A 22,669-nucleotide genomic window follows, 5' to 3' on the forward strand; every position below is an offset into this window, starting at 1 on the left:
TTAGTTGGTAGGTTTGTGATAATTTGTTACACAGCAATAGGAAATATATATAATAAAATACATTCTAGTTGAGGTAGAGTAAATGATTATTGAAGGAGTGTGTTTGGGGCAATCTCAAATCTTTTACTTTCACAAAGATTTCCACTCTGTGTGAGCAACCACAATGCCTATCCTCATGACTCTCAAAAATTGAAGCTATCAAAGTTGTATTTAAAAGAAAAGATATGACCGAGGCAGTATCATTAGTGGGGTTTGTTGTTGTTTTTTTTTTTTTTTTGGCTATGCTGGGTCTTATTTGTGACATATAAGATCTTTGATCTTCATTGGTACATGTAGGATTTAGTTCCCTGACCAGGGATTGAACCCAGGCCCCCTTCTTTGACAGCTGGACTGCCAGGGAAGCCCCCAGAATGACAATTTGTTTTAAACTTAATTTAAGTATTTGATAAACTCAATAGTTGGCAGTATAGAGAATAGTACTCAGGGTAGGTAAGTTTTGATTAAGGCAAAAGGGAGGGCAAGGAGCAATCCAGCATAAAGATAGCATTTAAGAGGCATGTATGGAAAACTCACTATGTGTCAGATGTTACATTGAATACTCTACATATATGTCTTATTTAATCATCATTATTAACTCTACGGGGGTAGGTACTTTGACTATCTCCAGTATACAAATAGGGGCACGGAAAGCTTATTTAACTTGCTCAAAGTCACACAATGATGACTTACAATACAGTATATTAACACATATATATGGAATTTAGAAAGATGATGGCAATGATCCTATCTATATGCAAGGCAGAAAAAGAGACATAGATGAAAAGAACAGACTTTTGGACTCTGTGGGAGAAGGTGAAGGTGGGATGATATGAGAGAATAGCATTGAAATATGTATATTACCATATGTAAACTAGATGACCAGATGACCAGGGAAAGTTTGATGCATGAAGCAGGGCATTCAAAGCTGGTCTCTGGAACAACCCAGGGGGATGGGTTGGGGAGAGAGGTAGGAGGGGGGTTCAGGATGGGGGGACAGATGTGCACCCATGGCTGACTCATGTTGATGTATGGCAAAACCCACCAAAATATTGTAAAATAATTATCCTCCAGTTAAAATAAATACATTTTAAAGGAAAACCTTTAAAAAAAAAAGCACAATGTGAGAGTTTCTAGTTAAGATTGATTTGGGGGCAAAATGAGGACTAAAGCCTGGGAAACAGCATCTCAGATAGCTCTGAGAAACTGCTCCAAAGAGGTAGGGGGATGGTCAGCATGTATGTGATTTTGGTGAAGAGGGGATACATGCAATCAAGCATATATTTTTCCAAAGGGTTTCTACTAGTCTCACCAAGCTTTGCTATTCATGAGGAACAGTCATCATCATGAAGGATTTCAGTGCTTTTCTAGATATGGGGAGAAACAAGAGCTGGGCTCATAAAATAAGCTCCTGAAAATATCTGTCTGAAGACCTGCCTTGCCAGTTTTCCTCAGAGCACAGAGTGCCTCATTTCTGCTCTCCACCTTGAACTCCTTTCAGAGGGTGTTGAAGGTCAGTAGCTGCTGCAGCACATGATTTAATCCTCACAGAGATAGACGGCAAGCTCCAATGCAAAGTTGATAGCTAGGGCTGATGTCCAGGAGGGAGCATGCACAGGGACCCTTGACTAGGCAGGAGGCTGAAGAATGACTGGCGGTATGCAGGAAATGGGAAGGGGTCTTGAGGAAGGAGGAAGGTTCTCCAAAGAGAAATGAAGTCCAAGGCAGCTCTATCTGAAGGCAAACTGAGAGGCTATTTATGAAACAGACTACAACTAGGTTTATTGGCAAAGGATGCCTGAAGGATTTGCTTGCGAGTGACTCTGAGACTTTGTCCAGCTTCAGTGGGAAGGAGTGATCTGATTATTAGTATTGTTATTATTATTATTTTTGTTTGTTTGTTTGTTTTTTTAAGTTTTTTCCATTCTGTTTATTTATTTATTTTTGCTCTTAAACTTCCATTGACTATTTTTTATTTTTTTATTTATTTATTTTTTATTTTATTTTATTTTTAAACCTGAAACACTGTATTAGTTTTGCCAAACATCAAAACGAATCCGCCACAGGTATACATGTGTTCCCCATCCTGAACCCTCCTCCCTCCTCCCTCCCCACACCATCCCTCTGGGTCGTCCCAAGTGCACCAGCCCCAAGCATCCAGTGTCGTGCATTGAACCTGGACTGGCAACTCGTTTCATACATGATATTACACATGTTTCCATGCCATTCTCCCAAATCTTCCCACCCTCTCCCTCTCCAACAGAGTCCATAAGACTGTTCTATACATCAGTGTCTCTTTTGCTGTCTTGTACACAGGGTTATTGTTACCATCTTTCTAAATTCCATATATATGCATTAGTATACTGTATTGGTATTTTTCTTTCTGGCTTACTTCACTCTGTATAGTAGTATACTAATACTACTATTAGTATTGTTATTATTCATTGATGTGGTTAAGCAATATTGTTTTTTAAAAATCCCATGAGTTAATAATAATTTGATAATAGACTTTATTATTAACTCATGGGATTTTTTTTAAAAAACAATATCACTTAACTACATCAATGAACAATAACAAAAATAACACAGTAATGCTCAAAATTCTCCAAGCCAGGCTTCAACAGTACGTGAACTGTGAACTTCCAGATGTTCAAGCTGGATTTAAGAAAGGCAGAGGAACCAGAGATCAAATTGCCAACATCCGTTGGATCATCAAAAAAACAAGAGAGTTCCAGAAAAACATCTACTTCTGCTTTATTGACTATGCCAAAGCCTTTGATTGTGTGGATCACAAGAAACTGTGGAAAATTCTTAAAGAGATGGGAATACCAGACCACCTGACATGACTCTTGAGAAATCTGCATGCAGGTCAAGAAGCAACAGTTAGAACTGGATATGGAACAACAGACTGATTCCAAATCAGGAGAAGAGTACATCAAGGCTGTACTTTGTCACCCTCCTTATTTAACTTCTATGCAGAGTACATCATGTGAAATGCCTGGCTGGATGAAGCACAAGCTGGAATCAAGATTGCTGGGAGAAATATCAATAACCTTAGATATGCAGATGATACCACCCTATGGCAGAACATGAAGAAGAACTAAAGAGCCTCTTGATGAAAGTGAAAAAGTTGGCTTAAAACTCAACATTCAGAAAACTAAGATCACGGCATCCATTTCCATCACATCATGGCAAATAGATGGGGAAACAATGGAAACAGTGACAAACTTTGTGTTTTTGGGCTCCAAAATCACTGCAGATGGTGACTGCAGCTATGAAATGAAAAGATGCTTGCTCCTTGGAAGAAAAGCTATGACCAACCTAGACAGCCTATTAAAAAGCAGAGACATTACTTTGTCAACAAAGGTCCATCTAGTCAAAGCTATGGTTTTTCCAGTGGTCATGTATGGATGTGAGAGTTGGACTATAAAGAAAGCTGAGTGCCGAAGAATTGATGCTTTTGAACTGTGGTGTTGGAGAGGACTCTTGAGAGTCCCTTGGACTGAAAGGAGATCCAAGCAGTCAATCCTAAAGGAAGTCAGTCCTGAATATTCATTGGAAAGACTGATGCTGAAGCTGAAACTCCAATACTTTGGGCATCTGATGTGAAGAACCAACTCATTGGAAAAGACCCTGATGCTGGGAAAGATTGAAGGCCGGAGGAGAAGGGTATGACATGGATGAGATAGTTGGATGGCATCACTGACTCAATGGACATGAGTTTAAGTAAGCTCTGGGAATTGGTGAAGGACAGGGAATCCTTGCATGCTGCAGTCCATGGGGTCGCAAAGAATCGGACTTAACTGAGTGACTGAACTGAACTGAATTAATAATGTTGTGATAATTTCAGGTGGGCAGCAATGGAACTCACCCATACATAAACATGTATCCATTCTCCACCAAGCTCCCCTCTCATCCAAGCTGCCACATAACAATGAGCAGAGTTCCATGTGCTCTACAGTAGGTCCTTGTTGTTTATCCATTTTTAAAGATAGCAGTGTGTACATGTCCATCCCAAACTCCCTAACCATCCCTTCATTCCATTCATCCATCCCCAACAACTATAAGTTTGTTCTCTAAAGTCTGTGAGTCTGTTTCTGTTTTGTAAAGAAGTTCATTTGTATCATTTCTTTTTTGATTCCACGTATAAAGGGCATTCCTGATAATAGGCTTATAATTGTTGGTAATGTGCCTTTGACAGGGAGAAAACTTCTGACACTGGCAGAACATTGGGATCAAGTAATGTGAAAAGACAAAAATGGCAGCTTGCCAATGTTTGCATGAGGTCTTGCCAAAGTGAGGGCCACTTCTGGCTGGAAGAGGACAAAGGCACATAGCAGTGTCTAAGAGTGATGGCTGTCAGATCAGATAGCTTTCTTGCCTCCTGACGCGTTCACATAGCAGCTGTGTTGCCATGTGCAAGTTATTATGCTTGTTCTGTGCTTCAGTTTCCTCACCTATAAAGTGGAGCTATAGAAACTATGTACCTAGTAGCACTGTTGCAAACATAAAATGAGTTGATCCATGTCAAGTGCTTAGAACACTGGCAGTACACACTCAATAGATGTTATTATTATCAATACTATCATTATGTTGATGATGGACAACATTTTTATCTTTATTTTTTGCCACATTCCTGGTGAAGCAAGTTGGTTTTTTATGTATACATACCTTAGATGTTCCAGGCACTCTGCTTGATAACAGTGATCTCATTTCCTCCCATAATCTATCATCATTCCTGTTGTACATGTGAGAATCTTGGAGGTCATCAAGACAAAGCAGCAGTTTCTGGTAGAGCCAGCGTTCCAGCCAGAATGCTGAGACCCTATCCTCTCAAGTTGCTCTCACAAGAAGAGGCCATCAACCCTAGGGTAAGAGATTGGTACCACCAGTGGCTTAGATGGCAAAGAGTCTGCAAGAAGTGCAGGAGATCCAGGTTCCATCCCTGGGCTGGGAAGATCCCCTGGAGAAGGAAATGGCCACCTACTCCAGTATTCTTGCCTGGAGAATCCCATGAACAGAGGAGCCTGGCAGACTATACTCCATGGGGTCGTAAGAGTGGGGCATGACTGAGCACTGTTCAGGTCTGCAGGGAGGAGAACGTCCCTTTCTGCCCCAGCCCATTCACATCTCTTGGTGCAGAGCTCTGCTCTTACATGTGGCAGGGAGAGTGCTCCTTCTGCTGGCCTTCTAGTTTCTTATAGCCCCAAATCTGCAGTCTTCATGCTTCATCAGCTGCAGGCAGGGGTCCTCAACCCCTGGACCAGAAACTGGCTTGCACAGCAGGAGGTGAGTGGCAGGCCCGTGAGTGAGCAAAGCTTAATCTGTATTTACAGCTGCTCCCCATCTTTCACATTACTGCCTGAGCTCCGCCTCCTGTCAGTTCAGCGTAAGGTCATCACAGGAGTGAGAGCTCGAACCCTAAAGGAAATGTGGAATATTCTGCTGCTACTGCTTAGTCAGTCCATTGTGTCTGACTCTCTGTGACCCCATGGACTGTAGCCCACCTGGCTCCTCTGTCCATGGGATTCTCCAGGCAAGAATATTGGAGTAGGCTGCCATTTCCTCCTCCAGGGGATCTTCTGACCCAGGGATTGAACCCTCATTTCTTGTGTCTCCTGCATTGGTAGGCGGGTTCCAACCTGAGATTGCCACCAAATAGAAATAAAATGCACAATAAATAACATAATGTACTTGAATCATCCCAAAATCAGAATCATCCCAAAAATTTTTCCATGGAAAAATTGTCTTCCATGAAACTGGTCCCTGGAGCCAGAAGGGTTAGGGACCACTGTTCTAATGGAACCTCACCAAGTAGCAGGATTGGAGACATTCTGAGGACTTTTGGCAAAAGAGATCTTGGGTACTTTTCTTTTCTGTTTGGAAGCACAGTTCCCACTGAGTTTAGGGAGAGGTGACCCCACTGTAGATGAAGACACTTCCTGGGAGGCTGCTTCCACCCTTTTTCCCGAAGCACATGGGGTTTTAGGAGCTGAACTGAAGGCACAGTCTTCTTTTTGAGATTTCCTGTAGTTTCAAGGGCATGGTTAGCTTGCCTCATCACGTATGTTGTGATTCAAGGAAAACTGCAGAGACGCAGGGAGTAGAAAAGACATTTCACAAGAACACTGGGAATGAGAACTTTGGGGAAATGGGGAAGAAAGGAAAAGAATGAAGCACATTGTTGAGGGCGGTCAAAAATCCCAAATAAAAGAAGAAAAATTGTGCCTTTCTGAAAAGACCCAAAGTACATGACACGTGTTAGGAAGAAGACAACCATGAAGGGTAAACTTGAGAGAGTCAGGAGTGGGGAAGGTGACGGAGGATGTGGAGTGCTGGAGTAAGATGGATGGTAGGAGGAAAGGCGGCAGAACGGGAAATATGATAAACTCTTAAGTGCCAATGAGAGAGAGTCCAGTAACGAGAACCTCAGCTAAGACAAACGTAAGAAGTAAAACCCTTTCAGAGTGCAGCTGAGGGGCCGAATGGAACCGACAGCCAATGAGGGCAGGGCTGCAGGATGCAAAGCATGAAGGAGACAAATTCAAAGAGAAAGAGAATCTCTGGGCTGCCATGGCTGTCAAATGGCTTTGACAAGGGAGGCAAAGAGGGACAACGAGGGACCGATCTGACGGACAAATCCCCCAGCCCCGAGTCACATAGCATTAGAGGGATCTGCTTTGTGGGCCGTGACCGTCTCCGTTCTGGGATGCACATGAGGGCACATTCAGCACCGATGACGCAGGTTCCTTGTCTGTTTGAGATTAGGTTTAAGGTGGAAATGTCTAGGAAGCAGCTATAAGGACTCAGAAGTCAAAAATGTATTTCCAAACTTACAGGCCTGAAAGTGGAAGGAGGGGGTCATCTCTGTCCTAACATTGAAGCCTTTGGTGCTTTTCCTCCAAGAGCTGTCCCTTTGGTTTTCAGTCATAGCTTGTTTGTTTGTTTTGATTTTGTCCCAAGCCCTGGTTGAATGTAGCTTGGTGGATAGGTATGGAGACCTTGACCATCAATAGACTGGGTTGGAATCTTAGCTCCACCACTTACTGACCCACTCCTAGTGGTTCAGATGGTAAACAATCTGCCTGCAATGCAGGAGACTCAGGTTTGATCCCAGGGCTGAGAAGATCCCCTAAAGAAGGGAATGGCAACTCACTCCAGTATTCTCACCTAGAGAATTCCCTAGACAGAGGAGTCTGGAGGGCTACAGTCCATGGGGTCGCAAAGAGTTGGACATGACTGAGGGACGAACACTTTCACTTTTCCACCAGTTACTGGCTTCAGGTTTCTCAAATAGAATGGAGGTGATGTGGGGCCCCATAGGCTGGCTGTGAGGACCAAATGAAATCAGCTGAGTAATATTCTCAGCATGGTGGCGAGGCTGAGCTGGAGGCTGGGGTATGGATCAAGGCACAATCCAGCTCCATGTGGTTCTCGGCTGTGAAGTGAGGCAGGGAGCAGCATATGCCATAGTGAAGTATGAGAAATACAACCATGGGCTCTTGTTTTCAAATTCTAACCCTCACAGCATTTAGAGGACTTGTGGAGGAGTTTCAAGGAAGGGAGAAGGAGATACATAGGCATAGGGAAAATGTATTAGCCATGCAAAGAGAGAGTGGGGTTCTCTCTACCTCTAGACCAGAGAATTCCTTGAATGTCAGTAAGTAGAAACCAGGTCTACTTGCTTGCAATGCAACTGGAGGCATCAAGACCCCAGACAAGTATGCCTGGCTGGCAGCTCAGTAGAAAGGATGTATTCGTTACCTGCAAAACAATTCTCCCAACACAATGACTTCAAAGAGCAAACACTGAGCATAATGTGTGAATGTAAGAGGAGTGCTCAGATCAGTTAGAAAGGAAATCAGAGCAAATGTACACAGATTCAGTGAGATACGATGGTTAATACGTTTTGTACATTATGGGTCCTGTAATTTTTGTTGTTTAGTCACTCAGTCATGTCCGACTCTGTGACACCATGGTCTGTTGCCCACAAGGCTCCTCTGTCCATGGGATTTCCCAGGCAAAAATACTGGAGTGGGTTGCCATTTCCTTCTCCAGGGGATCTTCCAGATCCAGGCATCAAACCCATGTTTCCTACATTGGCAAGTAGATTCTTTATCACTGAGCCACCAGGGAAGCCCCGTGGGCCCAGTAAGTATTTGTCTGAATGAGTCAAAGAACAAATGAATGACTGGAGGTTTGGTGCAAAAGCAGAAGACAAACAGCTTGAAAAGACTTTTTAAAAAAACCAACAAGACATTCATTATATCCCAATTTCTATAGGTCAGAAATTTGAGTATGGCTTAGCAGAGTCGTTTGGCTTGGATTCTCTGACAAGGCTGCAGTCAAGGTGTTGGGTGGAGAAGGTGTCATCTTGGGACTCAAGTGGGAGATGATCCAGTTCCCAGATCACTCCTCTAGCTGTTGGCAGCATTGAGTTCCTTGTGTGCTGCTGGACTGGGGGCTTTAGTTCTGGCTGTTGGCTAGAAGCCACTTCAGTTCCTTGCAGGATGGCCCCTTCCATAGTGCATACATCACGACATAGCAGCTGGCTTTATCAGGGTTCATCAGACGAGCCAGAGAGAGAGGAGTAAAAGTATTTTGTAATGGAGTTTGAAAGTGACATCCTGTCACATCAGCCATATTCTATTCTTTAGTGTACACTTGAGAGGAGGGAATTATACAAGGGCATGAATACCAGGAGATCAGCGTCTAGGAAGTGGGGACCTTGGGGTCCATGGCAGAAGCTGCCTACCACAAAGGACTACCACAACCGTTCTTACAAGAGTTCTATATAAGCCTGCCTTAGATGTAGCAGAGAACAGAAGTCAACTGAGAGTGAAACAATAGGGGTATCACTGGGAGTCTGTATAAATAATTAGCCAATCACAGAGGAGGTCTACCTTGTGTCTCATACTATATCAGATCCCAGACTCATGATACAGGTGCAAGGGCATTATGGGAAAAGTCCTAAGAATGGCTAGGCTGAAAAGCACATTTACAGTTTTAATGGATGCTGGCAACTTGCCATCCCCAAAAGGATGTACCAGTTGTCATATACAGAATTCACAGTCGTTCCTTATCTTCTCTATTTTTCCTGGAAAAAATGTTCTGTGGCTAACTGCTGGGAACAGTGGAGTAGAAGTGATATGAGCAAACGATCATGTTCCATCCAAGTCAATGAAAGGTGAATCATAGACATTACTGTACAGCAAAAGAATAACTCTGAGATTAGATTTAGTGAAGCTCAAGGAGGGAGAATGACTTGTCAAACCATAAATGAAAGTCTGGCTGGGAAGTGTTGAAGAAGAGAAGGGAAGAAAATTGACTAGAGCAAGAACTCTGAATCCAGTATGGAGAGTGAATTCTAACTCTGAAGCCCAAGCTCATCCAAACATTAGCCTAAACATTCATTTATTCATCCATCCAATGACTGTTTGGTTCACTTTCTACATGTTAGCACATGTACATGACACTGAGGTTATAACAATAGGCTAGACTAGGGATCAGAACACTGGCCAGTGGACAGATCTTTTAAATCTTGTAAATACGTTTTTTCTTTTTTTTGGCTTTGTGGTGTGGCTTGTGGAATCTTAGTTCCCTGACCAGGGATCAAACCTGGGCCCATGGCAGTGAAAACACCGAGTCTTTACCACTGGACCACCAGGGAATTCCCAGGTCTTATAAATAAATTTTATTAGAACACAACTACACTCATATGGGCTTCCTGGATGGCTCAGCAGTAAAGAATCCTCCTGCAATGCAGGAGACACAAAGGACACAGGTTCAGTTCTTGGGTCAGGAAGATGTCCTGGAGGAGGAAATGGTCACCCACTCCAATATTCTTGCCTGAAAAAATCCCATGGACAGAGGAACCTGGCAGGCTACAGTCCAAAGGGTCACAAAGAGTCAGACATGACTGAGCAACTGAGCACACATAGTCACACTCATTAACTAACAAATTATCCATGAATGTTTTCACACTATGATGGTAGAGTTGAGTAGTTGTGACAGAGACTGTATGGTCCACAAAGTTGAAAATATTTACTATTTGCCTCTTACAGAAAAAGTCTGCCAGTCCCTAGGTTGACAGTCATGGTTGCCATCTAACTGTAAAGATGGACATTCATCCAATAATGTCCTAGGTGTATAATTATAAACTGTGAGTAGTGTTCTGGAAAGTACATGATGCCATGACAGAATGCAGCATGGAACAATTTTTGATAGCGTGGTCAGAGAGTACTTCCTGAGGACGTGGATTTTCTTCAGGGATTTGATGGAGGCAGGCAGAAAGCAGCTTGCAAAGAATGGGGGAAGAGATTTTGGAACAGAGGGCAGAGGATGTGTCAGGAATCCATGCTGGGAAAGAGCTCATCTCTCCCAGGAATGAAGAGGCAGCAGAGTAGCTGGACCATGGAGGGTGAGACAAGACTCAGTCAGGATCAGATCTTCAGGGACCCCCAGTCAATGGTCACAGACCTGGATTTTCTTTAAAGCACAATATGAAGACTTTGAAATTTTTATGATCAGTTTGATGAATCTTTAAGACCATTGTCTTGTTTAATTAGCTGATTTGAAGAGAGAAGAGACTGGAAAAATATTTAGTACCCAGGCCCTGTGTCTTTTTTTGCCTTGACTTAATAGTTCAGGATGTGTGGACAGAAACAGAATGTTTTATTCACTGAGGAGTGAGGCTTGTCAGGTTGGGCATAGAAGTGAGAAGCCCTTGGAAGCTGCCAGAGAAGTGGAGCAACGCAGCCAGGCTCTGGTGGCAATTTTGAAAAGTGAATCCTCTAGAGATATCCTACTTCTTGGGTCACAGAGTCCATGGAAAGGTCTGAACCACAGTGCTGTCCCAGGGAATACTCATCACAGGACTTTTGCAGCAAAGAAGGCTGCTGATGCCTTTTTAAAATAAGGTATTAAATTTTTTTGATTAATAATTAGTGTCTGTTGTGTCTTCATTGCTCTGCATGGGCTTTCTTTTATTGCAGCGAGCTGGGGCTACTCATTGTTGCAGAGCACGGGCTTCTCATTGCGGTGGCTTCTCTTGTTGTGGAGCACAGGCTCAGTAGTTGTGGCACATGGGCTTAGCTGCTCTGAGGCATGTGGAATCTTCTTGGAGCAGGGATTGAACTGATGTCCCTTACATTGGGAGGCAGATTCTTTTACCCCTGGACCAGCAGAGAAGTCCTGCTGATGCCTTTAAAAAGTTTTTTAAAATTTATTTTTATTGGAGTATAATTGCTTTACAATGTTGTGTTAGTTTCTGCTGTACAATGGAGTGAATCAGGTATATGTATACATATTAAATATATGCCCTTCTTCGTGGACCTGCCCCCCATCCCACTGCTCGAGGTCACCATAGGGCACCAAGCTGAGCTCCCTACTCTATAAAGTAGGTTCCCACTAGCTGGTTGTTTTACACATGGCATTACTGATGCCTTTTTAGACTACTAAAGTTGTAATTTTTATCAAGTATAAATGAACCAAGAGTCACAGACAACTCATAGTCTCCACGTCAAACCCTCTTCCTCCAGCTCTTAAGTACCACTTTCCCTGTGGTCCCTTCTCACAAGTGATGAAGATGTTCCCTTGTTTGGCTTTGCACTTGTTGCCAAAAGTGTTCAGGCTTGAAAACAAAACAAAAGAGCTAAGCAAAACAACTCCGTAAGTCCCTGCTTGACATTGAACAAGGAATTAGCTCACCTTTTCCAGATTTTACCTTATCTTAATGTCTTTCTAATCTCCTAGAAGGAACATAGCAATTTAGTCATGAGCTTGGAAGTGCTAACCAACATCTTCCCTGAGTAGATAGCTGTGTAATCGAATAAGCTTTCAAGGTGTCTCCTTGAAAGTTTTATTAAAAAGCTAGTACTAAAACCGCTTCAAATGATGTCGCTTTTTATCATCCCACTAAACAATGAGAAAACCAAGAGGAAGGCTGCTTAGGACAGTGCTATTGGTGAATGATGCAGCTGGACCTGATGTCTTCAAGGTGAACAATTAGAGAAAATGAAGGCTTTTTTTTGCCAAAATGCAAACTTTTTTTTCTCTTATGGGCTATCATGTTTAATAAAAATATATAGTAACATGTAAAAATGTGGACATTTTCCTTTAGGTTATTTTATAATCAAGAATGATGTAAATTGAAAGTTAATATAGTTAACTATTTTAATTAATTGTTAATTAAAACTATTCAGTTCAGTTCAGGTCAGTTGCTCAGTCATGTCTGACTCTTTGCGACCCCATGAATTGCAGCACACCAGGCCTCCCTGTCCATCAACAACTCCTGGAGTTCACTCAAACTCATGTCCATCGAGTTGGTGATGCCATCCAGCCATCTCATCCTCTGCTGTCCCCTTCTCCTCCTGCCCCCAATCCCTCCCAGCATCAAGGCCTTTTCCAATGAGTCAACTCTTTGCATGAGGTGGCCATTAGTTAATAGTTAATAACTAATAGTTAACAGTTTTCATTCCAATCCCAAAGAAAGGCAATGCCAAAGAATGTTCAAACTACTGCACAACTGCACTCATCTTACATGCTGGCAAAGTAATGCTCAAAATTCTCCAAGCCAGGTTTCAACAGTACATGAACCATGAACTTCCAGATGTTCAAGCTGGACTTAGGAAAGGCAGAAGAACCAGAGATCAAATTGCCAACATCCACTGGATCATTGAAAAAGCAAGAGAGTTCTAGAAAAAATCTACTTTTGCTTTATTGATTACGCCAAAGCCTTTGACTGTGTGGATCACAATAAACTGTGGAAAATTCTTAAAGGGAATACTAGACCACCTGACCTGCCTCCTGAGAAACCTGTATGCAGGTCAAGAAGCAACAGTTAGAACTGGACATGGAACAACGACTGGTTCCAAATAGGAAAAGGAATACGTCAAGGCTGTATATTGTCACCCTGCTTATTAAACTTACATGCAGAGTATATCATGAGAAATGATTATTCAGGACTGATTTCCTTTAGGATTGACTGCTTGGATCTCCTTGCAGTCCAAGGGACTCTCAAGAGTCTTCTCCAACACCACAGTTCAAAAGCATAAATTCTTCAGCGCTCAGCTTTCTTCACAGTCCAATTCTCACATCCATACATGACCACTGGAAAAACCATAGCTTTGACTAGATGGACCTTTGTTGGCAAAGTAATGTCTCTGCTTTTTAAAAATCTATCTAGGTTAGTCATAGCTTTTCTTCCAAGGAGCAAGCATCCTTTAATTTCATGGCTGCAGTCACCATCTGCAGTGATTTTAGAGTCCCAAAAAATAAAGTCTGTTTCCATTGTTTCCCCATCTGTTTCCCATGAAGTGAGGGGACTGGATGCCATGATCTTCATTTTCTGAATGTTGAGCTTTAAGCCAACTTTTTCACTCTACTCTTTCACTTTCATCAAGAAGCTCTTTAGTTCTTCTTTGCCTTCTGCCATAAGGGTGGTATCATCTCCGTTTCTGAGATTATTGATATTTGGGGGTGGCGGCTCAGAGGAGCAACCCCATGTCCAAGGAGCAGTGGCTGCACAGGCACAGGAGGGCTGAGAGGAGCTACTCCACATTCAAGGTCAGGAGGGGTGGCAGTAAGGAGATACCCCCTCGTCCAAGGTAAGGAGCAGCAGCTGAGCTTTGCTGGAGCAGCCGTGAAGAGATACCCCACATCCAAGGTAAGAAAAACCCAAGTAAGATGGTAGGTGTTGCGAGAGGGCATCAGAGGGCAGACACACTGAAATAATAATCACAGAAAACTAGACAATCTAATCACACGGACCGCAGCCTTGTCTAACTCAATGAAACTAAGCCATGCCCTGTGGGGCCACCCAAGACGGGCGGGTCATGGTGGAGAGGTCTGACAGAATGTGATCCACTGGAGAAGGGAATGGCAAACCACTTCAGTATTCTTGCCTTGATAACCCTATGAACAGTATGAAAAGGCAAAATGATAGGATACTGAAGGTGCCCAATATGCTACTGGAGATCAGTGGAGAAATAACTCCAGAAAGAATGAAGTGATGGAGCCAAAGCAAAAACAATACCCAGTTGTGGATGTGACTGGTGATAGAAGCAAGGTCCCATGCTGTAAAGAGCAATATTGCATAGGAACCTGGAATGTTATGTCCATGAATCAAGGCAAATTGGAAGTGGCCAAACAGGAGATGGCAAGAGTGAACGTCAAAATTCTATGTTCATTCTACGATTCATTCTAGGAATCAGCAAACTGAAATGGACTGGAATGGGTGAATTTAAGTCAGATGACCATTATATCTACTACTATGGGCAGGAATCCCTTAGAAGAAATGGAGTAGCCATCATGGTCAACAAGAGAGTCTGAAATGCAGTACTTGGATGCAATCTCAAAAACAACAGAATGATCTTTGTTTGTTTCCAAGGCAAACCATTCAATATCACAGTGATCCAAGCCTATGCCCCAACCAGTAATGCTGAAGAAGCTGAAGTTGAACAGTTCTATGAAGACTTACAAGACCGTTTAGAACTAACACGCAAAAAAGATGTCCTTTTCATTATAGGGGACTGGAATGCAAAAGTAGGAAGTCAAGAAACACCTGGAGTAACAGGCAAATTTGGCCTTGGAATATGGAATGAAGCAGGGCAAAGGCTAATAGAGTTTTGCTAAGAGAACACACTGGTCATAGCAAACACCCTCTTCCAACAACACAAGAGAAGACTCTACACATGGACATCACCAGATGTTCAACACCAAAATCAGATTGATTATATCCTTTGAAGCCAAAGATGGAGAAGCTCTATACAGCCCGCAAAAACAAGACCAGGAGCTGACCGTGGCTCAGATCATGAACTCCTTATTGCCAAATTCAGACTTAAATTGAATAAAGTAGAGAAAACCACTAGACTATTCAGGTATGACCTAAATCAAATCCCTTATGATTATACAGTGGAAGTGAGAAATAGATTTGAGGGACTAGATCTGATAGAGTGCCTGAAGAACTATGGACAGAGGTTCCTGACATTGTACAGGAGACAGGGATCAAGACCATCCCCATGGAAAAGAAATGCAAAAAAAGCAAAATGGCTGTCTGGGGAGGCCTTACAAATAGCTGTGAAAAGAAGAAAAGTGAAAAACAAAGAAGAAAAGGAAAGATATAAGCATCTGAATGCAGAGTTGCAAAGAATAGCAAGAAGAGATAATAAAGCCTTCCTCAGCGATCAATGCAAAGAAATAGAGAAAAACAACAGAATGGGAAAGACTAGAGATCTCTTCAAGAAAATTAAAGATACCAAGGGGACATTTCATGCAAAGATGGGCTCGATAAAGGACAGAAATGGTATGGACCTAACAGAAGCAGAAGATATTAAGACGAGGTGGCAAGAATACACAGAACTGTACAAAAAAGATCTTCATGACCCAGATAATCACGATGGTGTGATCACTGACCTAGAGCCAGACATCCTGGCATGTGAAGTCAAGTGGGCCTTAGAAAGTATCACTATGAAGAAAGCTAGTGGAGGTGATGGAATTCCAGTTGAGCTATTTTAAATCCTGAAAGCTGATGCTGTGAAAGTGCTGCACTCAATATGCCAGCAAATTTGGAAAACTCAGCAGTGGCCACAGGACTGGAAAAGGTCAGTGTTCATTCCAATCCCAAAGAAAGGCAATGCCAAAGAATGCTCAGACTACCACACAATTGCACTCATCTCACACGCTAGTAAAGTAATGCTCAAAATTCTCCAAGCCAGGCTTCAGCAATACATGAACTGTGAACTTCCATATGTTCAAGCTGGTTTTAGAAAAGGCAGAGGAACCAGAGATCAAATTGCTAACATCTGCTGGATCATGGAAAAATCAAGAGAGTTCCAGAAAAATATCTATTTCTGCTTTATTGACTGTGTGAATCCCAATAAACTGTGGAAAATTCTGAAAGAGATGGGAATACCAGACCACCTGATCTGCCTCTTGAGAAACCTATATGCAGGTCAGGAAGCAACAGTTAGAACTGGACATGGAACAACAGACTGGTTCCAAATAGGAAAAGGAGTTCATCAAGGCTGTATATTGTCACCCTGCTTATTTAACTTATATGCAGAGTACATCATGAGAAACGCTGGACTGGAAGAAACACAAGCTGGAATCAAGATTGCCGGGAGAAATATCAATAACCTCAGATATGCAGAGGACACCACCCTCATGGCAGTAAGTGAGGAGGAACTCAAAAGCCTCTTGATGAAAGTGAAAGAGGAGAGTGAAAAAGTTGGCTTAAAGCTCAACATTCAGAAAACGAAGATCATGGCATCTGGTCCCATCACTTCATGGGTAATAGATGGGGAAACAGTGGAAACAGTGTCAGACTTTATTTTTCTGGGCTCCTAAATCACTGCAGATGGTGATTGCAGCCATGAAATTGGAAAGTTATGACCAACCTAGATAGCATATTCAAAAGCAGAGACATTACTTTGCCAACAAAGGTCCGTCTAGTCAAGGCTATGGTTTTTCCTGTGGTCATGTATGGATGTGAGAGTTGGACTGTGAAAAAAGCTGTGCACCGAAGAACTGATGCTTTTGAACTGTGGTGTTGGAGAAGACTCTTGAGAGTCCCTTGGACTGCAAGGAGATCCAACCAGTCCATTCTAAAGGAGATCAGCCCTGGGTGTTCTTAGGAAGGAATGATGCTAAAGCTGAAACTCCAATACTTTGGCCACCTGATGTGAAGAGTTGACTCATTGGAAAAGACTCTGATGCTGGGAGGGATTGGGAGCAGGAGGAGAAGGGGCCAACAGAGGATGAGATGGCTGGATGGCATCACCGACTCGATGGATGTGAGTTTGAGTGAACTCTGGGAGTTGGTGATGGGCAGGGAGGCCTGGCGTGCAGCAGTTCATGGGGTCACAAAGAGTCGGGCATGACTGAGCGGCTGAACTAATGAACTAACTATACAGTCCATGGAATTTTCCATGACCAGAATAGTGGAGTGGGTAGCCTTTCCTTTCCCCAGGGGATTTTCCCAACCCAGGAATCAAATACAGGTGTCCCACATTGCAGGTGGATTCTTTACCAGCTGAGCCACAAGAGAAGCCCAAGAACTGGGATGGATAGCCTGTCCCTTCTCCAGCAGATCTTCCCAACCCAGGAATCAAACCAGGGTCTCCTGCATTGCAGACAGATTCTTTACCAACTGAGCTATCAGGGAAGCCACAAGGGTTTCAAGTCAGCCAGAAGCTGGAATTGTGAGCATTTAAAGAAGCTAGAGATTGGAGCTAACCACTGCAGCTGGAATAATACTGATAGGAGAAGTAAAACAGAGACATTCTGTTTTTCCTTCCTCCTCTAGAATCTTCCACCAGGAGTTCCTAACAGGAAGCCAGTCCCTCAAAGGAGTCTGTGAAATTTAGTGTGCAGAGTTCCAACTAGGATAACATACAAGTGTAGAAGGGTGGACAAAGAGCTGGGACAGAAAGGATAAATAACTGGCATATAGTATCCTTTTCTGTGAATAAAGCATCTTGGGTCCATAGGAGCCCCATCAGGCTGGGCTAGGCTCTGAATTCTCTTGACTCCATGAAATTCTAGTAGATTTCTTTCTTTCTGGCATAAAGTTTTCCAGGCTTATCGTGTATGTTTTATGCTCAAGTCAGCTATTTCTGCAAAAATCCTGGGTTCCTTTTAGCAGAGATGGTATGTAGAGACCAAAATCTAGGCATCATGGATATTTATCAAAACCCTCATTTTAAGTAGGCATTTGCCTACAGTCCATATTAAGTTTATAATTGTAAACTACCACCAGTTCTGGAGTTTTGTTGGGGAGGCTTATCTTTGTTTTTGCTGTCAGTCCCTTGTGGAAAGAGATGATTCCAGGTTATTTTAAATTTCCCTCATCATTGTGTTTTTGTTCCTAATTTCATGCTTAGTCTTCAAGCTTCTGGTTTTTAAATCCTAAGCCATGTTCCAATCTGACAATATAATTTGTAAGTTACTATTCTGTGAAAAATGTACATGAAGAGTGACATTAAAAATCAATCAAACAGACAATGAATACGTTTTGGTATATTTGTGTTATCAGTTGATCACTATTGTGGGAAATAGATGTCAGTTGAGGAGATCAAACATTAAGCAAATTTATGTCAAGAACTTGAATTGCAAAAGAGCTGTGGATTTTCTATATAATCAAATGGTAGAAAAACTGGTACATATAGTGAAATCCTCATTAAAATTCTAGGTGTGCAGGGATATTCAGACTCACTCAGGAAATCTTGCTCAAGCACATCAACTCCTTTATATCACCACTGGCCGTGTTGAAACTCAGCGATGTTATCATAATCTTTACTTCCCCTATAGACCCCGTTGACTTTAATGCATCTTTCGATTATACCCCAACAACCGAAGGCACATAATTATTCAGTTGCTTCCATATAAAAGTTCCACATATAAGTGACATGCTTCATAATTTTAAATGTGAAAAATTCCATGAGATTGGTCAACTTGGGAAAATGGTATTTTGATAATTGTGCTTGGATATGCCTGTGATAAAATCTTCTAAAAGCCCAGAAATTAAAGTAAACACTTTCCAGATCTTTGAGTAAAGTGAATGCTCAGGAAGATACACTATGTTTATGAGTGGCTTTGGGAAGCCTCCAAGCTTCACTAAATACTCTATCTTGAGACATATTAGAGGATAGAGATTCTGATTATTGCCTTCTGCTGCAGTCCTAGTTCTAAGAGAAAGGAACATTCATAAGGAGTTTGGTGGAAAAATAAAGTCTCTTATTTATCACTAAGATCCATTAAATTCCAAAGCATGGAAGTCTGGTAAAAGCAGACTGGAGAACAGAGTGGATCTGATGTCTCTCCCTACCTTTCCCAATATCTAGGTCTTAAACCATCCATCTACTTTTAGCAATAGGGAACAAAATAGATTTTGAAAAATCTCACCCAGTTTTGCAATTTCTCACTCAATGGAATTTTAAAATTCACACTCCATGGAGGGTCACTGATAGATTTAACATCTCAAGGTTTTTACAGGAAAGGGCCAGAGAGGACTCCGGGAAGTGCTGACTGCTAGGAAACAGAGAGGAGTCCTGGCTTTCTCACCTCAGAGATTGAGATCTATTGAACAAGAGAGTGGGTGGACCACCTTTCCTTGCTTTTGAGACAAACTGAGTCTCCCAGTGGAAAGCAAATCCTCCGGAACCTCACCCACCAATCAGATTAGTTAGTCTCACCCTGTGCTGCTGCTGCTAAGTCGCTTCAGTCGTGTTCGACTCTGTGCGACCCCATAGACAGCAGCCCATCAGGTTCCACTGTCCCTGGGATTCTCCAGGCAAGAACACTGGAGCGGGTTGCCATTTCCTTCTCCAATGCATGAAAGTGAAAAGTCAAAGTGAAGTCGTTTAGTCGCTTCCGACTCTTAGCAACCCTATGGACTGGAGCCTACCAGGCTCCTCTGTCCATGGGATTTTCCAGGCAAGAGTACTGGAGTGGAGTGCCATTGTCTCACCCTGTAGGGAGAAGCAAAGGAAGGTCAGAGTTAGAGGTCAAAGCCATTTCTTTGGGGGCCAATAGGATGAACATCTTTGAGAATCTGAGGACAGAAGAATCAGAATTCTTTCCTTTTGAGAAGCAGGGATAAAATGCCTTCAGGGGTGGGAGGCAAGGTGTTATGAGGGAGTGAAGGGAGCCAGGTAGGACATGAGGGACCTGGAGACACATAAACTATCCAAAGCTCACAGTGCCTATTCAAGGTCCAGCAGATGTTGGCATATGGGAACATGCGTTTGGAGCTGCTGGACCTCCTACATTTTCAAGAGAAGCCAAGAATGAGGGTTTTAAATAAAGCTTTCCAATTTAGAAATTTTGACAAACTATTCAACCTTTTCAAAGATCCTGTGCACACCAAACAGAACATAGCTGTGTGCTGGACTCAGCCCAGGACTCTCTGACGTCTTGTTTGCAGCATCATCAGCTGAGACAATGAAGCATCACTTTTTTTAAACCTCTGCTTAGGCTGGTGAAATGAGCCATACCACAAAGGATTAGAATAAGAAAAAGAAAAATCCCAAACTTACTGTATTATGGACATTTGTGTTTCCTGGCCTCTATTCCACTTCTCTGCCCTAACTCTGATTCAAGACAGACAATCTTGGCTTCTTTCTCTGGCCCTGCTGCTTCCCTCGGCAGCTCCTTCATTTGTAAGTCATGTGGTCCCGGTCCCACAGCGTCAACACACTGACTCTGGCTGAAGTTTTCTGTCATTCTGATTAGCAAATGTAGGAAGTTGATGCTGCTGTCCTCGACAGATGAGACACGGAGCCCCATTTCCAGACCGGAACGGCCAAGCCTTCATCCTGTGTCAGTAAAAATGTCACTCTGCTTTCTGCAAGGCTGGAGCCAAGTGCACAGGACAGCTTTGGACAGAGCCCATCTTGAGCATGTCAGTGCCTTTGTGTGGCTGGTGATGGCCTTGAAATGCAAGTGCCGTTAACAGGCTCCTCCTCATTATTATTATAATCTCCTCCTTACCTGTCTCAGATTACTTTCTGTGCAGAGAAACTTCTGACATTCATTCATTATTCAGCAAGCATTTATTGTGTTCCTGCTATTAGCTGGGGTCGGTTGAGGCACTGAGTATTCAGCATTAAATAAAAAAAAAAAACTTGCTCCCTGCCTTTGTGGAGCTGACATCCTAGTTAGGGAAGACAGGTAAGCAAAAATAAACAAAAGATGATTCAGCCAGTGATGATGCCGCCAAGCAACTAAAACAAGGTGATGTTGTAGTGATTGAGGACAGGGTTTCCTTTGATTGGTGTGACTGAGAGCTTCTCTTTATGGAGATGACATTTTAACTGACACCTGAATCATCTACTGTTTAAGTGTCCATGTATTATTATCATTATCACTTTATTGGATCCTTAGTCCTAGAGTTAATGGAGAAACAAGATTATTAAAGTTAAATATGGTTAAGGTCTAGAAATGGCATGCATTGAAGTATTAACAATGGTTATCTCCTGATAGTGGGTGTCATGAATTCATTAACTTAAGAAGTGCCGATATGACCCTGGGACTGTACTAAGTGCTGGGAATACAGTCATGAGCAAATAAAACAGACAATATTATATGGATAAAATATACAGTGTTCTGGGGAGAATGTTGTGCTCTGATGAAGGATAAAAAAGGGAAGCACTTAATTTATAATGGTGGGTCAGCTCAACCTAACACTGTGACTGAGAAATGGGAAGGATTCAGTCATGTGAAGAATATTGAGGGTGGGAATTTGGAGGAGTATTGCAGTTAATGAGGGCGGCATGGGCAAGGGTCCTGGGGTCGGACATAATTTGCTGTATTTGGGGAACTGAAAGAAAATGTGCTAGGATGGGACAAAGGGGTGAAGAAATAAAACTGCAGACATTTTGAAGATCCAGACTGGGCAAGTCTTGGGTTCATAAAGAGGGCTTTGGACTTTTTATGAAGAGCAATGGGAAACTCTTGAGAGCTTTTAAGTTGGAGAGTGATATGATCTGCTGTTCAGTTTTTATGAGCTCACTCTTTTTCACTGGGTGGAGAAAGGGCTGTTAGGTATAGAGTGGAAGCAGGGATATGTGTTAGGAAGTTGTTGCATTTATTCTGGTGAGAGATGATGGTAGCTTGGATGAGGGAAAGAGGACTCATGTTTATGGTCCTGTAAGTTGGTTCTTGGAGAAGGCAATGGCAACCTACTCTAGTGTTCTTGCCTGGAGAATCCCAGGGATGGGCAAGCCTTGTGGGCTGCTGTCTATGGGGTTGCACAGAGTCGGACACAACTGAAGTGACTTAGCAGCAGCAGAAGCAGCAAGTTGGTTTTTGCACAGCTCTAGGGGGTACCTTTCACCTGCACAATAATGTAAACAATGCTTTCTGGGGTTCAGTGCTGGGCCTGACCCAAGTCTGAGGCAATAGCATCAGCAGAGAGATAGAAGGAGTTGGGATTACTGATAATTAGATTGCATGGAGGGAAAGAAGAGACGACACTTAGAGGTGATTCCTAGGGTTCTGAGTTAGATAACTTTGGGGATGTTGGTGGCATTTTCTTAAATGGAGAAAGAGCAGATGTAAAAAAATTTGAGAGAGAAACAGCAAGAAACTTTTCTTAGATTTAAGTGTGATATATGGGAAGACATCCGAGCGAAGATGTCAAGTAAGTGGTTGAATACACAGGTCTGGAATTCAGAGTGGAGGTCTAGGCCAGGTACCAAATGTTGGAGTTTCTTCAGGATAAAGATAGATTTAAAGCCATGGGTATATATAGAGAAAAGATGAGATCTTGAGTCTGTGACCTGAGGAACTTCATAGGTAAGGAGAAGAGGAAGAGGAAGAGTTGGCTAAGAAGATGGAGAGAGAGCTGCCGTGAACTAGGAAGAAATCAGAAAAGTGCAGCTTCTTAGAAGGAGCATGGATGACTTAAGAGACAAGAGAGGAGCAGTCAAAACAGTCCCTTATCCTAAGGAATTATTCTTAATATAACATATGTTTATTCTTAAACATAAATGCAGGCAGGGGCTTCCCTGGTGGTCTAGTGTTTAATGCAGGGGATATGGGTTCAGTCCCTGGTCCAGGCAGATTCCACATGCTGTGGAGCAACAAAGCCCGTGCCCCACAACTACTGGAGTCCTCGTGCCTAGGGCTGGTG

At 42.6% G+C, this 22,669-nt stretch overlaps 1 long non-coding RNA gene and 1 other non-coding gene across 2 annotated transcripts in view; one reads left to right on the forward strand and one right to left on the reverse strand.

The window, feature by feature from the left end:
• Positions 1-22,669, forward strand: part of LOC123331527 — a 137,823-nt gene that overhangs the window by 90,304 nt on the left and 24,850 nt on the right. The gene's annotated exons all lie outside the window — the stretch shown is intronic.
• Positions 9,634-9,706, reverse strand: TRNAE-UUC. The gene has a single exon. It is a non-coding gene; the product is annotated as a tRNA-Glu (tRNA).

This window comes from Bubalus bubalis, chromosome 24 (assembly GCF_019923935.1).
Source record: "Bubalus bubalis isolate 160015118507 breed Murrah chromosome 24, NDDB_SH_1, whole genome shotgun sequence".
Classification (NCBI taxonomy): Eukaryota; Metazoa; Chordata; class Mammalia; order Artiodactyla; family Bovidae; genus Bubalus; species Bubalus bubalis.